We start from the raw sequence: 14,794 nt of genomic DNA on the forward strand, positions 1-14,794 counted from the left end.
TTACATAATTATTTTCAGCACAGACCCATTCAATGTACTTTTATTGCGAGGCCCAGTCATCATGGGGACGGATTACTGCCTGCAACTGCCTCGGATATATTTCCATATTGCTCCTGTGGGACTTGTTCCCAGTCCATAACATATTCCAGGCTGGTTTTAACATGTACATTCAACAGAACATCACCTCGTAGAAGCTTTTACATAGGAATCAAATGCACATGGCACAACGCAGTTGTAAAGCTCAGCAGGATGGGAGACCAAGATGCACATGTTGAAATTGACACAAACGTGTGAACTGCCGAGATCCTGACACTTGAATATAGGGTTTGCATGACTCCATTATTTCTAAATTCAGGGAGGGTTACCAAGATTTTCAAAAGTCAACGCGTTTGTTGTTCTTTCTGTGCAACAGTATTTTCCTCCTTTATTATTTATTTACCATCAATTCTATTGCACTCCCAATGATCTTGCGGTAAGTTAATTACGAAAATGCTGCATTAAGTGTTACTTATACCTTGTATTATGCCTTGTTATGTTGTCGGCATTTTGCATAGACCACGATTATAGAGCTTTCTAAAGATGTAAATGTAAAAATGTAAATTGATACTTGTATAGCTCACTACTCACCCGTGCGGGAATGAGATTTTGATCGATTATCTGATCACCCTGATACCTATCTCACTTAAGTCCCTTTTTGGATCGATTATTGACTGTCATTGAGTAAAAGGCAAACCCACATAGGTTAAATCAACCCCATAGACTGACGCAACTTCTAAAGAACCACTTACGACTGGAAAGGTTTAAAAGGTTTATTGTAAAACCAAAATCAGTTGCAAATACAAACACCTCAATATAAGGTTCAACAGGTATACAGGTACTAGAAGGAACATGAACTCTCTAAGAAACCTTAATCGACAGAAGAAAACAATCAAAACCAATTCAAAAATCAATAAGTTGAATATCATTGACACAAGGTGAATCTGAAGCGTCATTTACAGAAAGAAATGAAACAGGTTAAACTGTCCCTACACTATGCTAGATGACATCCCTACTTTTTTTTTTTTTTTTTTTAGTTTATAACCAAGATTTTTTATTGGTTCTTGTTTTAGTGTACACACTATTAACACATTCTGTACAGTTGACGTTTAGTGTTGAATTATGTAGGAATCCATTCTTCTTGACATCCATTGACAAGTGACAAGATCATGATGAATGGATCACAACGTACCAGTTTCAAGTCAGTTGGCTCTGCTATGCAGAATGTCCCGTTTTCAGGAACAGCACACACTTAAACACATCCATGGGAAAATCCAACCACCACAGCACTTTCACAAATAAAATAAAGCTACCAAAACGTCACATAGCACATGATTCTTAGAGAGACCCAATGAACAATGTGGGCTGAGAACAGAAGTTACCGCCAGTTATATCCATTCTTCACTTTACGCTCCTGGTTGAAAACTGTCCGTTTGCAGCATAAGGAATGTTCTACACAGCTGGTCACCGCCATCCCACGCTCGCGGTAAATTCATTTTAAAACAAGATCCCACAAACCGTAATAGGTTTTACAAAAAGGGGAGGATGTGGGTGGAATCCCTCCTATTTTTAAAAATGTTCGCTAGAACTACTAAAAAAAACTCGCATTTACAAAATTGTTGATAAAAATATTCCTCTGAATTGTACAAGAAGGTTACGGGGGACCACAGAGCACTTGTGCAGATTAATCAGATTTGTCTTCCTTGTCTGCATCGGCAGCAGGTTCCTCGTCCTTGGCGTCGCCGTTCTCGGAGGGCAGATCTTCCTTTGTAGCCTCCTTACTGGCATCGTCATTCTTTCCCTTTGCTCCCTTTTTACCTTTAGCGGGAGCCTTTTCCTTAGCTACTTTCTTTTGTTTGGGTTCTGGTTTAGGAGGGGCGGGTTGAGACGATAACCGTGCAGATCTCCTCTTAGGCTCATCCTTGGCAAAAATCACAATATGGGTGGAACGCCCCTTTGAGACGCCCACCACGTATGCATTTCACGTGGTCTTGCTTCTGGTTTTTTCCATAGTTTCGTTTCTTTGTCTTCTGTTAAGTTGACCTTGCTTCCCAGGCGCCGTCTCCATCGTGCTGGTACCCCCATGACATTCCGGTCGACTCCTCCGGACCAGAGCCTATCTCCTCAAACAGAGCTCTATTCATCCAGCCTTTGATTGGTACCCCCCTCGCACCTGCAAACAGACACTTCGAAACAGGGCCCCAAATTCCAGGCTCCCCTTATCTGACTGGGCCATAAAACTTCGACCAGCATTGTCAATTTATTTCAACGAGGCTTTTGACTTTTAGCTCACACGTGCAGATCAAAGCTAACCCACTATCTCTGCAAGCCCACTAAATTATATGCAGTGGACTGCACTCGGTGAACTCTTATTTCTTCAGTTTAAAATAATATGTTACCACACCACACTAAAGTTATACAGTATACTTCTATAAAATATTGCCTATAACACACATATATGTAAGTAAGCAAATCATTGATTATGATGAACCCATGTCGTATAAAAGATGCAATGTTACATTTCGTTCTTATACAGTGCCACGTGGTCTGCACGTTTCTTCATTTTACATTTTATCTCTTTCTTAGCTTAGTAGCTGCATACATGGAATCTGTTTAACGCTTCTAATGTTCCTAAACATTTTCACACATTTCTACATCAACCCACACTCTATACGGGTTTTTCTAATTCTACTAAACACTCTAGAGTAAATACAGATACATTTCTCACTCCTTAGGTTACATAAGCTAACTTTACGCCACAGGCTTGTAAATATGATGCAGACATAATTTTCATTCAAATTGCGCTCTCTCAGTTCCCCCCTTTGATGACCTCTAGGGGTCATCACTAGTATCTCAATTTGAAAGTGTCACACAGAACTGGTTGCAAGACCCCCCCCCTCTTTTTATCGTTTCCAGAGCCCTCAGGCTTCTATATTGATGATCTTGCATAGCAGCTAATCTCCGCTCCTGTTCTCTCATGGACCTTTGCAACCGGTTTGATTTATACCATTTGTACAGTCTCACTAAACCCCACAATATGATCATGCAAATTAATATTATGAAGATAGGCTTCAGGATATACCAAACAAAGCTTTTCCCGAGATTGGCAAACCAACCTCCAACTTTACCCATTCCATGACCTACTTTTTCCCAAACATTTACCCTTGTTAGGTCTTCAATTTCTTGATGTATCTTAGTAATATTCTGTATAGCCTTCTCAAGAGGTTTTGAATTGTCTGGAATGTAAGTGCAACATTCCTGGACCTTCAAAGCCTTACAGACTCCGCCCTCTTTTGCTAGCAGAACGTCTAAAGCAAGACGGTTCTGAAGAACCATTGCCCTGATCGATTGCATCTCTCCTTCCACCAACATCAATGACCTTGCAGTACTGGCAGACAACCTATCTACAACTGTAGCTAATCTCCTGATCTTAACATCATTAAGTATCAAACCTAAAAGAGGAAACATGGCGCCAAATACATCTCCAACTACTTCAGCATCTCCTACATCCCTTTTCCCTCTTGCCGAAGCCTTTCCCTCTATGACCTCTAAATCCTTTGCATGGTATATTTTGGGGAAGACAATGGCCAAATAACACGAACCATACCAATTGTCAGGCAATTTCACATAGGCATTTCTTCCACATACAAAATATACATTAGGAATCACTTGCATCACTTTCAAGAAATCTTTCGTGTAATATTCTAACCGAAAAGCATGTTCACAACTAACTTCACCTACAAATACACTCTCATAGTACGTTTTGCTTCGGGTCAGACATAACTTTTCTTTCTGTGTTCTATCTAAAGCTATTGGACCATTACTACCCTTCTTTTTGTGTGCCTTTTCCTCTTCGGTCCAATCTGTTTTCCATTGTCCTGACATTTTCAAAATCTTCTGCCTCCTGTAACGGTCATCAACTTGTCCAATGAACTTTTTCTCAATCTCTGACACTTTGCAAGTCAGATTATTTCGGCGTGCATATGAAGTATCTAATGTATCCCAAGGAAGGAAGAATTTAGCCAATCTATCTTCCTTTTTGTAATAGTCCCACTTATTCATTTGCTTATAATTCGGGACTTCAGGCAGTACCGAATCATAATTTGAAAAGTAGTACTCAAACCCCTCTCGACCATAAAATATACTGAGCAATAAACTACATGTTATCCCATATGTCAATGGAAGATGATGATACCTGATGCCTTCATCTACGGAAGCCGGCAATTGCATGCAGACATAACAATCTTTGGCCTCCATGGCATCAATATACTCGTACAATAACTTGGCATATGCGTTTGTTCTGAAATTTCCCTGCGACTCATCTATGTGTAACCTACGGGCTTCAGCTGCCAGTAACGCCTTTTCACGTATCACATTGCTCTCCTCCTTCTTTCCAACAAGAGCAGGTTTCAAAGTCCTTACAGGCTTTACATCTGTTGTCTCAGTTACACTTGCATGTCCCACTATGTATGATACAGTAACTACTATGATTATGAGAGAAATTACTAATGCTATAAGTGTGCCTATTATGCATTTGGCTTTACGGTTTGGACTGCCGGTCTCCATGTTATCAAACAGCGTAGCTTTTTCCTTTAAAACAAAGTCCTTTTGAGGTCTTCACTCGGTTTACATTGATTTCTCAGTCTGTGAAGTACTCCTAACCAACAAAGTCTCTTTTCAACAAAGTCTTTTATTTTCAGCAACAGACAACCCTAGCCCTTCTCCGTCCTCTAAATGAAATCCCTAATTTTCTTCTTCTTTCCACTCGGCGCTAGGTTATCTTCTTTCTTAATGGCTTAATTACAAAGTCTTAAGGTATCTACAATAATTCTGGTGCCAGCAGCTCTAATGGCATATTCCAACAGTTCTAAACGAAGGATGGTTTCTTCATGTGCTGGTACTGGATGACCCAAAGTTGGAAATTCTAATCTGTTCAGCACCAGGTCCTTAATCCGACTTAGGTACAGGGGGATGGGGAGTGTAAATGTCAGTAACCCTTCAGTTTCGATTCCAGGTGTCAACAGCCGTACTTCCACCGTTACAATTGGATCGAGATTGGTCACCTGCACTTCCCTCACCCTCCCGGATCTCTGTCCCCAAGACATCTGCTGCTAGGTAGGTCCACTCAGGAGTGGCGTATCTTCTGCAGGGCACACGTACCCTCCTCGATCTTCTCGGACTCTCAGAGTCTGAGTCCGCTGCACCTTCGTCTAGATCTGAGTCTTCAGAGATCGGGACAAGGGTTCTTTCTGGATTGGCTCTCAGGCTTGACCTTCTCCTTCTTTCCGGCCAGCTAGCTTCTCCACTCCTTGTCCTTCTGCTCCTTGTCCTTGCACTTGACTCTTGACCACCTGCAGCCTGGTCAGTGTCCGACTCGAACTCCCAGCTGCTTTCTCCCTCTGAGGCGACTTCAGTTTCACTGGTGTATTGACCGTCCTCAGTCTGGTCAGACCGCTCTCAGCCTCTTCAATCACCTCTACAGCTTGACTTTTCCCCTCTGTGGCTTCTCCGCTTTCAGCTGGATTTTCATCCGAGAGAGGAGCTGTTTCTTCCAGAGGTGCTGGAACTCTTCGAGTGTGTGAGGCGTGGATCCAGTTGGGCAAGCCTCCACACTTCACTGCAGTGTTCGTGACCAATATGACTTGGAAAGGTCCACGCCAGCGCACGTCTAGACAGTTCTTCCTGACGTGTTTCTTCACCAGGACCCAGTCCCCCGGACACAGGTCATGGCACAGGTCCTGAACCTGCACCTGAAGAGACACAGAATGAATGGCGTCAGATAGTCCCTTGCAATAGTCCAGGATCAAATCATCTGTGATGTTCAACAGTGCTGCAGTTGGAACCGATGGCAGTCTCATAGCCCTCCCCATTAGCACCTCATGTGGGGAGAGACCTGTCCTTCTATCTGGTGTGCTACGTATGCTCATAAGGACCAATGGAAGTGCATCGGGCCAGCTCAAGGATGTCGATGAACAAACTTTGGCAAGTCGGGATTTAATGGTGCTGTTGATCTGCTCCACGATCCCTGAAGTTTCTGGTCGATAGCTACAGTGCAGCTTCTGATCTATACTTAGGGCTGAACAAAGCATCTTCACAATTTCGCTGTTGAAATGTGTTCCTCTATCTGATTCCAAAGAGGCCGGCACCCCGAACCGCGGTATCAGTTCTCTAAGCAATAGCTTTGCTACTGTAAGTGTGTCGCACCTACGTGTGGGGTAAGCCTCAACCCATCTGGAAAATATACAGACAATCACTAGGACGTATCTGAGGCGATTGCACTTGGGCATTTCAATAAAATCTAATTGCATTCTATTGAATGGCCCCCCAGATCTTCCTATGTGGCTCAATGTGACTGGTGTTCTCTTTCCTACATTCAGTTGCTGACAGATCACACAACGCTGACATACTGCTTCTGCCGCTACTCTAAACTTTGGGTTGTACCACGTTTGTCTGAATACCCTTACCATGGCATCTCTACCTATGTGTGCTGGTCCATGCAATCTCCTAGCCATTGGACTGACGAGTTCGTTTGGTAACACTGCCCTCCCATCTGCAGAGATCCAAAAATCCATCTCACTCTTGGTACAACCAGCTGTCTCCCATCCTTTTTTCTCAAAATCAGGTGCATTCTCTTGGATACATTTCAGCTCATCCCAAGTGTCTACAGTTTCCAACAACATAGTTAATTCAGTCCTTTCCTGTATTCCCCCCACTTCTACCTCTGTGAAGGAATACCCTTGTTCCGCACAGTAACGTGCGACTTCATCTGCATACCTGTTGCCTTGTGACACAAAATCAGTATTCCTAGTATGTGCGGTACATTTAACAACTGCAATAGCTGCTGGATCTTGTAGTGCTTCCAACAATAATCTCACAAACTCTCCATTCCTAATAGGAGAACCTGAGGAGGTCATGTAACCTCTTTGAGACCATAACTGCCCATAGTCATGAACTACCCCGAAACCATACTGGCTATCGGTGTAAATGGTGACTCGAATTTTATTACCTGCTAAACAGGCACGGGTCAAAGCAACGATTTCAGCTACCTGAGCGGAATGTACTCCTTCCAGGCAGGCGGCTTCCACAACTCCGGTAATGGTACAAACGGCATATGCTGCTCTCAGCTGACCAATATCGTCTCTTACGCATGAACCATCAACAAAGAATATCTCATCGGGGTCAGTCAATGGCTCATCTACGATATCTGGTCTCGGTTTGGTGCATAGTTCAGTCACATTAAGGCAGTCATGATCTGTACATACATCATCATCAATGTCATTTGGAAGTGGCATTAAAGTGGCAGGATTCTAAACAGAGCATCTCTTTAGGGTCACGTTCTCGGCAGCCAAAATGACTTGCTCATAGCGCGTGAGCCTGCTATTCGTCAGATGCTGTGTCTTGGTCCTGGTCATTAACAATTCTACAGAATGCGGTACATACACCACTAACTGGTGTCCCATCACAATATTTTCACAACGTTCAATGCTGACACCCATTGCAGCAACGGATTTGAGACATCCGGGCAACGAATGCGGCTACTGGATCTAAGGTAGCCGAGAAATATGCAACTGGTCTACGGGCATTTCCGTGTATCTGGGCCAAAACTGAAAAAGCACAACCTTCCCTTTCACAACAGTAAAGTAAGAATGGTTTTTCGTAATCAGGCATTCCTAAAGCCGGGGCACGACACAAGTCCTCCCTCAGCTGCAGAAACGCCATCAAACAATCTTTGTCCCATGGTACCGGATCACTCACCCCCTTGTGCGTCAGTTTTTGTAAAGGTTTTGCCTTCAGTGAAAAGTTAGCTATCCACTCCCGGCAATAACCAACCATTCCTAGGAACATCCTGACTTCTCTTTGTGTTGTGGGCGAATTCATTTTCATGATCGCCTCTATTCTGTCTGGTGACACCTTCCGCTTTCCCTTTTCAATCCGGTGACCCAAGTATTGCACTTCTGTCAAACAATACTGCAATTTGCTTGGAGACACCTTGTGTCCTTTTTCTGCCAAGTGATTTAATAAAGTGATAGTGTCTATTTTGCAAGCTTCCTCAGTTTCTGACGCCACAAGCAGGTCGTCTATGTACTGAACCAGAACCGAGTTCATGGGCAGTACTAGACTCTCAAGATTTTTCTTCAACAGCTGGTTAAAGATCGATGGGCTTTCTTTATACCCCTGGGGGATACGACACCATGTTAAAACGCGATTTTCCAGCTTAAAAGCGAAAAGATATTGGCTTTCCTCATCTAAGGGGATTGAAAAGAAGGCCTGGCACAGGTCTATCACCGTGAACCATTCAGCTTGGAATGGTATCTGAAACAGTATCACTGATGGATTCGGTACCACTGGACAACATGAAACAACTATATTATTAATCTTTCTAAGATCCTGCACTATTCTGTATTTCCCACTAGGCTTCTGCAAACCCATAATCGGGGAGTTACATGGACTTCCCACGATCTCCTTCAGTATTCCCTGTTTAATCATGGATTCGATCACAGGCTTTATTCCTGCAATCGTCTCCGGTGTCAACTTGTATTGGGGTGTTCTTGGATATTCAGCATTTGGTTTTACCATGATCTTTACTGGCTCTACCCCTTTGATCAGTCCTATTTCTTCTCCAGAGAAATCCCACACCTCAGCTGACACCGCACCTCTCAAGTCCCATGGAAGCTCCTCCACCGTTAAGGTAGGATATAGCTCCACGCATACCTGTGAGTTCGCAACCTTAAAATCAGCATCATCATCGTTAGTCTGTACTTCTACTCCTTGAGGTGTGCAATATATCGTACAATTCAGTTTGCATAACAGATCTCTTCCCAACAGACACACAGGACTGGAATCACAAATCACAAACTGGTGCTCATCACTGTATTTTCCTATTTTCACCGACACTGGTTCTGTCAGAGGATTCGTCATTCTCCTATTTGCGACACCTACCACCTGGATTGTCTCCCCTGACATTGGCAGACCTGGGACCACCGCTGATCTCAGAGTGGATCGAGTGGCCCCCGTGTCCACCAAAAAGGTCGTAGGACACCCCGCCACTTCAGCCTCCACGTATGGTCCTCTCTGGTCTACCTCCAAGGCTGCCCCTAGGGTACAGTCTTCTTCTCTATTCACTCGCTGTCCCGTAAGGGGATCAACGTAGTAGCATTCTTCTCCTAATACGAACAGTGGCAGTTGTCTATAGGTTTTTCCCCCATTTGCGATACGAGGTGGTTGAGGGAACTGGGCTCGAGGAGTCTGAGTCCCCCCTTTGATAAACTTTCCCTTTGGTATCGTTGTTCCCTTCACCAGACTGCTCTGGACATCATCTTCCTCCGGTTCTAATTCCCCCGTCTCGACATTATAGGGGCACTCGCGTTTCCAATGTCCCACCTCGTTACACTGGTGGCACCTAGTCGTCTTTTTCAGTGCCACGATATCTATCCTAGGTCTCTGTTTTTCCTCATCATCTCTGCTTTGATTATTCTGTTTCTTTCCTGGGGTTCCGGTTCCCTGTTGCCGCTGTCCACCCTTTCCGGCTGACTGCATCTGTACCAACATCAGTTTTTCCTTAAGTTTCTTTGCTTTCGAATCTATCTCATCGCTGCAGTACCTTGCATATCTCAGAATTTCATCCAATGGTTTGTTTTGCCAACAAATTAAATGCTGCTGAATCATCAAGCTGATGTCAGGTCTCAAACCCAGGACGAATTTTGACACAAACTGACCTATGTCTTTTGGATCCATCACATCCAACCCACTGTACTGTTTGAATGCTTTCAGCAATCTCTCGTAATACTCATGGACAGTCTCCTTAGGTTCCTGAGTGGGTCGATCTATCTTAACCCAGTCTATGTCCTGCAACGGCACCTTCTCTTTCAACCATGCCATTACCCTCTCATACTTTTCCATGACTTTCTCTGATGGCCCATTCGGCTGGACATCTCTATCCGGTTCAGAGATGGGCCATTCAACACTAAGCTTACATGCCGTCCACAAATCTCCTGGTACTACAATGTCAAACAGGGTGTTCAAATCGATCCACAGCACTTTGGAGATCTTCACGAACCTCTCTACCTGTTTGTACCACTCCACGGGATTCTCCCTCAGCTTAGGGAAGGAATTGGTAAATGCTGCTAAATCCCCCCTACTCCAGGGCACATGCACGTAGTTTCCATTCGCGATTTCTCGCAAAGGGAAAGCTTCCATTCGCGGTGGCCCTCCCTCTGGGGACATTCCAATTGTGCTCCTTCTGACGGTCCCCCTCTTGGACCATCTTTCTTCCCATTTATCCAGATCCCTCCACGTTCTTATACCCAGGATCAGTTCCTTTATGTGTATTTTCAACCCAATCGTCCTCCGTTCATCTAGGTCCTGATCCGTGTAATTCAGCCTATGGTTACCCTGCAAGGCTTTAGTTCTTGATAAGTCTATCATATACCTGGTTGCCAACTCGGATAATCTTTCATGTACTGACCTCGCCTTCCGAGTAACATCTTTTGCCATAAACAGTACCTCATCTTGTTCATACAGGTCGATCCTTTCCATTGGCAATGTGCCGTCTATTATTTCATCTAGATCTGATTTTAGACTGGTTACATCGAATCTTTTCGCCTTTACCTCAGCTCTCAGTACCTCACTCCTAGACGGTCCATTTACATCCCTCTCGTCCCAACTCCGAGTCCTACTGGAGTTCTGGACTTTTTGGTTCCGTCCAGAGGTGTCAGGGATAACACCCGAAGACCCTGGAGTTCTACCTGTCTCGGTGCACGAATAAACAGAAACACGGGCTTCTCGATGGTGGCGTCAAAGACCAAAGGTTTATTACTGCAGGGACACAGAAGTCACAGAAACTACACACGGGCAGTATCTAGGAGCCTGTTCGATTTGTACAAGAAGGGTTGCTCCTTATATACGAAATATTAGCCTTCAGGCGAATTCTTCACAATGTTAGTACATTCCCAAACCTTTGTGCCTTAAACAATAAATATTTGGCGTTGCACAGGAATCGTCGATAATATCTGATGTCAAACATTACGAAGAGGGGTTCCCACTATTCCATCACAATCCCATGTCAACATTTCATTCAAGAGCCAGACCGCCTCATCGTAAATTTCGTTACCTCCCCCTAATAAAGGCCCAGAAGGAAAGGAGCAGAGCCAGGTGCAGAAGATAGAAAAGCAGGATAAGAGATGTTTGTGGGTCGTAAATGGGCAAGGCTACCAGCTTCGGCCGCCTAATCATGATCAGGCCAACGAACACGAGAACCAGTATAGCAGGACTGGCCTCAGGCAGAGGAGGCAGCCTTTGTCGAGTCATGCAGCCACGGCATGTTCTGTTCTAAGGTGCACGTGTCACTAGAGAGGTGAATTTCCGGCTAAGCCTACGTGTCCTTAATCGAAATGAAGTAATCAGAGGTCATTGCGTGTCCATTGTCTATGTGAGGGCAAGAAACACAAAATGGCTGCCATGATCTAAGATGGATGCCATGGGTAGATCAGAAATGTGTTTGTAACAGGAGTACTCTTGCTTGTAGCATAGCGAAAACACCAGGATATGCCTAATGGATCATTTGCGGTTCGCTGATACCAAAATTATGTATTTACGACAATGTTGAAAACACGGGTTCAAATCGTCACGGAACCTCAGACCCTCCTTTTGCCCTTACATAGGCAATTACTCAGTCTATGTCAGAGTCTAACTCTATGCTCATCAGGTCAGTGACATGCTGTTGTATCATCATCCTTTCTCGCGCCTTTTCTCCAAACGCAGGTGGTTTTCTGAAACAGGTTGCAGCACAGAGACTACACAAAGCGGGACCACACTGGATAATCAGGCAGCATGAGAATAGGAATACTAAGATGACACCAATGACCATCAGAACCTTCCATCCCCACGCTGATATCAGAGTCCAAAACCACTCCATGAAGGACCAGTTTCCCTTGTCTACGTGTATAGAGTCGGAAATCTTGTGTAGCTTAGAGATCGCCTCATAGACAGTTGGAGCGTTATTGGGAATAAAAACACAGCAGCTCGATTGGATCATTCTGCATACCCCACCTCGATCTGCAAGTATCACGTCTAGAACCATACGGTTCTGCAACGTCATGAGTCGATCCGCCTGAAGCTCAGCTGTCAAGTTGCTAAGGGCACCAGCAGTCTCGGTAATAGTAGATTCAACTACCCGTGTTAGCTGACGTATGTTTCTACTATTGGCCATAGGCCCCCAGAACGGAAGGAAACCTTTGAAGAAGTCTCCAGCTTCCTGACCAGCTGTATCTTCCTTGCTGAAAACACCTCTTGCTACTCTGGTCTTGTGATAGTCCGAAGAAGCAGTGTACGTTGGAGGCAACAGTCGAGCAATATAACATGAACCTGAAAAGTCAGCAGGCAACCATGTATACGCTCTGTCTTGACAGATGAAGTAGGTACCCCTAGCAGTAAGGAAGGCAGGGGAAGAGTTAGACGGAAACACGTAAGTCTCAACGCACTCACTCCTCCCTAGCTGAGCTCTCGGATTTCTCCCATTTCCTTGCAAACAGACCTGACCTCGGTGAGGCACGATCCAGATTGGAGTGGAGCTTTTACGCTTGCTTTCTCCCAAACTAAGGCGATACTCTGTAGAGTTCCAACTCAAATATACTCGTAATTCGTCTCTAGGGTAAGATGGAGTATTATTGACGTCCTTGATCATGTCAATAATTTCCTGGACTAAAGCTTTGTTGGCAGAGTTATATTTAGTGGAACGTGGTGGACGCGGAGGATAGGTGTCAAGGGCATAGGCAAAAATGGTCTGAAGGGCCTGAAATGATCCATTATAGCTAAAAGGCAAAACCAGGTAGGGAATGCCTTTATCCATAGTGTGGGGTATCAAGCCACATACCCAGCAGTCTGTAGTGTTAACTACCAGTTGGTGTTGGTGCAAGAGCTGTACGAAAGTGTTATTAATAAATTCTGAGCGTCGAGCTTGCTCATGTTCAGGAAACGAGTGAAAAGAGTGCATAGAAGAAACAGTAGAAGTAGCAGGATCAAGGGGAGGTACTGTAGTTACTGGCATAAAAATTAAATTCACACCAAAGACAATTCCACCCACCAACGTTATCAAAACAATTAAAAATGTAATGGCACATTGCATCAGAAAACATTTGCTATGAAGAATTCTATAAAGTCTGTTTCTGCGAACATAAATCACATTTTCTCTTTGTAGCGCAGGAAGCTCCATCTTCTACAATCCGCTCGCGACCACTGATGATGTGTACGTAGATGAAAATCCATCAGCCCTGGGAGTTCCCAGAACTAACAGAAAGATCGACCTTGTGTCTGACCCCCGCAGATTCAACTAGGCACACAGCCACGACCCTACGGCTACCCAGACGGCAAGGCAATTTTAAAAACAATAAAACAATAGCAAACTTCCTGGCTGGAGGCAAAGTGTCAAAATTTCAAATGTGTAAAATAGGCAGTTTCCTGCTTTATTTGTCCATATTGCGAGATCGTAAATTGTATCTCAGTTTTGCAGGAGCTGTTTGATCTGGAAACAGTGTATTATCAGCAGATGTTGCAATGTTCAAGTTCGCAGATGGCAAAGTTTCTTCTGATGCAGAGGGCAAGTGTTCAGGAGTCAAAGAAGTAGTTTCAGGAGGAGAGCCAGAGTTCGATGTGTCAGTTATCAGTTCGGCATCGCTGAAAGGGATAAACCTGGGTGTTCACTCGAACTCAGAGGCACCAATTCCCTTCTTAACCCAGTTGTCATAAGGAAAAGGCAGGGGCACACGTTTGACGTGCGTCGTATGTATCCAGTGTTTGCGGCCGGCCACACGAATAGCAGTTCTCGTCGCCAGCAGCACTTGATAGGGGCCGACAAATCTGGGTTGAAGATTCTTCGTCCTCGCAAAGTTGCGCACCACAACGTGGTCCCCTGGTTTCAGCTGATGACCTGGACTCTCCGGTGGCTTTGGCAATGCATCGAAAACCTGTTGGTGAATAGGACTCAATTTAGCAGTCAAGTCGTAAAGGTAATCAATCAACATTAGATATTCCAGAGAACAGAATTCTTTTGGCCTTGGCACTCCCCAAATGTTAGCGGGGCGACCAAAGACTATTTCATAAGGACTAAGCCCTACTCTAGAATGTACAGTCGCTCTCGTAGATAACAAAGCCAAGGGTAGTGCGTCTGGCCAGGACAAACCCGTGGATGCCTGTATTTTAGCAAGTTTCAGTTTGAGGGTGCCATTGTAACCCTCAACTAAACCAGCAGACTGGGGATGGTTTGCACTGTGAAATTTTTGCTTGATCCCTAAACCGGCACACACACTCTGCATAACTTTCCCTACAAACTCACTTCCGTTATCTGACCATACAATCCGTGGCATTCCAAACCTAGGGAAATATTCCTTGAGAAGGATTTTGGCAGTTGATAGGGCAGTGTTGTCCTTCAGTGGATATGCTTCGATCCATCTGGAGAAAGCACAAACTACCACCAGGACGTATTTTAGGTTGTTGCAATGATCCATGTGAATGAAGTCTAACTGAATCACTTCAAAGGGGCAAGAGGGAGGAGTGAAGTGACCAGCAGGCGTGGGGACTCCCTTGCCAGGATTATGCATCAGGCATACCATACAATTTTTCACCACTCTCTCTGCACATTTACTAATCCCATCATTCTTCCAGACTGGAGCCAACATCTTACAGATTCCTTTAGAACTAATATGCGCTACTCCATGCGCCATTGTCACCACTGCAAGCACATACGCATCAGGCAACATCCAAC

The sequence above is a fragment of the Lissotriton vulgaris genome, chromosome 3_2 (assembly GCF_964263255.1).
Source record: "Lissotriton vulgaris chromosome 3_2, aLisVul1.2, whole genome shotgun sequence".
Taxonomy (NCBI): domain Eukaryota; kingdom Metazoa; phylum Chordata; class Amphibia; order Caudata; family Salamandridae; genus Lissotriton; species Lissotriton vulgaris.